This window comes from Henckelia pumila, chromosome 2, assembly GCF_033568475.1.
Source record: "Henckelia pumila isolate YLH828 chromosome 2, ASM3356847v2, whole genome shotgun sequence".
Lineage (NCBI taxonomy): Eukaryota > Viridiplantae > Streptophyta > Magnoliopsida > Lamiales > Gesneriaceae > Henckelia > Henckelia pumila.
In genome coordinates, this window is record NC_133121.1 from 181,133,237 (window position 1) to 181,136,354 (window position 3,118).

Consider the following 3,118-nt stretch of genomic DNA (forward strand, 5'->3'; position numbering starts at 1 on the left):
TCTTATGGAAATATTGAGTAAAATATGATTTTATGTATAAAATTGGATTTTATATGTAAAATATGATTTTATTTGATAAAAAGATAAAATATGATTTTGTATGTAAAATAAGATTTTATATATGGAATATGATTTTATCCTTTTAATTTAAATTGCCATTGCATGTTATCCAATAAATTAATTTTGAATTAAATATTATTGAATAAGGATGATCGATTGCCATGACCAATTTTGTAGGTGTATGTTAGGAATTTACATTTGTTTTTATTGTTGTTGGATTTATTAATGGGCCTGGTTTATGGCCCAATATGAATTGTCATATGTAATAAAAGTGGGCCTGGTTTATGGCCCGTTCCCATCCCTTAAAATGTATCCCCTACTTGTCATAGTTATTTATCGTAAATACATTAGACTTAGTGGGAGATGAAGATTTGAAGATGGAGGTGGGCCCAGCAGACAATAAAGACAGAAGAAATGTAAATTGAAAGCTCAATGTAATAGGATTGCATTGCATATTACCTAGGATTGGACTTAAGACTCGTGATTGGCAACCACGGGTCGATTAGAAATGGAATCGATCATCCTATATAATATATGATATTATCGTTGTATGCATATTTTAGACTAAATTGTATGAATCCCGCAAGAATACAAATTATAAATGATGAGACAAATTTTCAAAATTAAAATCCCTCATTTTAAATATGATTTAAAATTGATATCAAGATAAATAAAGGAAATTTAAATATTGTTTAAATGTTCCTACCTTCCATCAACGATCAATGTATGAGATGCTACCCGCGGATACGGTCCGGCTCATATTATTGGGGGGGCCCGTTCGTCGAAAAGCTGTACATTGGATCGATAAATGTTGTAAGTTGGGTGGAACTCCCATGAGATCGGCTCATATTATTGGGGGTTCCACATGGCGACCGTCCATCACAACTTAATATTGATGGGTCATCTTGACATGTCACAATAAACGGCGTCATATTATTGGGCCCTTATTGGACATGAGGAAAAAACGTGGAGGTTGCTTTGGAAGCAATTGGGCTCTACCTTTTGAAAATTATGGTTGGCTGATATTATTCGGGACCATAGTTTGTCAATTGGACTCCATGTTCCCACTAAGGAAAACAGTTTCCCGTTTTCACTAGAGGGTAGTGAAATCGTGAAAAATTGTGGGAGTGAGATTCATAAAATAAATTTCGCCTATTTTATGTCTTAGTAAATTAATTAAACAATCACTGATAATTGTCTGTTTCTTTTCAGTATTTCATAAAGATGAATTCGCGCAATCCACTATTCTCTATTCTCGAACAAAATAAACTGACTGGCGCAAACTATACGGAATGGTTCCGTAAGTTGAAGATTGTCTTGACCTCGGAGAAGATGCTCTACGTGTTAGAAAAATCTCCTCCGAAGGAAGCACCAGCTGACATAAGTCCGGAAGAGTTGGCCAAACTTGATACATGGTGGGACCATGATATCAAGGCCAAATGCTATATGCAAGCCTCGATGTCTGATGAACTCCAGAGGCGATTTGAGGACACCGTGAATGCTGCTGACATTCACGTACAACTCAAGGAACTTTTTGGGGCTCAATCGAGAGCTGAAAGGTTCGCTACTGTAAAGGAGCTAATGACGTGTCGCATGCGTGAAGGGACTTCGGTTCGTGATCATGGGGTACGAGTGATTTGGCTCATACAGAAGTTGGTAACGCTTGATTTGGTGTTGGAGCATGAACTCAACGTGGACTTATTACTTCTCTCTCTTCCTTCTTCGTTTGACGGATTTGTGGTGAATTTCAATATGAACAAGATAGAGGCCTCCCTTGAAGAGATGGTCAATATGCTTGTAACATATGAAGCCACTTTCAAGAAGGATAAACCAGTTCTCTTGGTGGGCTCCTCTTCTTCAGCTAAGAAGGGGCCAAGTACAAAGGGTAAGAAACGTTCTGCCCCACCCAAGAAAACCGGACCCGAGAAGAAGAACAAGACAAAGGCTTCAAACATGGAAAAGTCCAAGGATGTTTGCCATCACTGCAAGAAACCCGGTCATTGGAAACGTAACTGCAAGAAATATCTAGAGCAGTTGTGAACTGCGAAGGGTATGTTCTATATTGAAATAAATGTTTCACTTAATACTACTTCTTGGGTATTGGATACCGGATGTGGATCTCACATTTGCAATGATTTGCAGGTGATGACAAGAAGTCGCAAGCTTAGAATGGGTGAGACCCAGCTGAGGCTCGGAAATGGTTCTAGAGTTGAAGCTAAAGCTGTGGGAGATGTTTATTTAATTTTGCAGAACGATTTTAAGTTACTTTTGAGAGATGTTTTATTTGTTCCAGATTTGATTAAAAACATTATTTCTGTTTCTATGCTTGATAGAGATGGTTTTTCTTGTAATTTTGTGAATGAGATTTGCAATATTTACAAGAATGAATGTTTGATTGGAAATGAACAACTTGAAAATGATCTATATAACTTAAAATTAAAAGACGTTCCAATAAATTATGTTGATAAACCGGTAACAACAAACAAAAGGAAAATCGATAGTCAAAACCCGACAAACCTTTGGCATGCTAGGCTAGGTCATATTTCCTCAAGGAGGATGAACAAGCTAGTGGGAGAGGGCATGTTTGATATGTCTGATATTAACTCTCTACCTACTTGTGAGTCCTGCCTGAAAGGAAAAATGACTAAATCTCCTTTTAAGGGGAAACCTGAGCGTAGTCAAAATCTGTTGGATTTGATCCATACAGACGTTTGTGGTCCATTTATAATTGGTACTCAATATGGACACACCTACTTCATTACCTTTACTGATGATTATTCAAGGTATGGGTATTTATATTTAATGAAATATAAGTCTGAAGCATTTGAAAAGTTCAAAGAATTCAAGGCTGAAGTAGAAAACAAGCTAGGTAAAAGTATTAGAGCACTTCGATCGGATCGAGGTGGAGAATACTTAAGTACCGAGTTTTTGGACTATCTGAAAGAGAATGGGATTCTCTCTCAGTGGACTCCTCCTATGACACCTCAGCTAAATGGTGTATCGGAGCATCATAATCGAACTTTGTTGGACATGGTTCGATCCATGATGAGCTTTACTG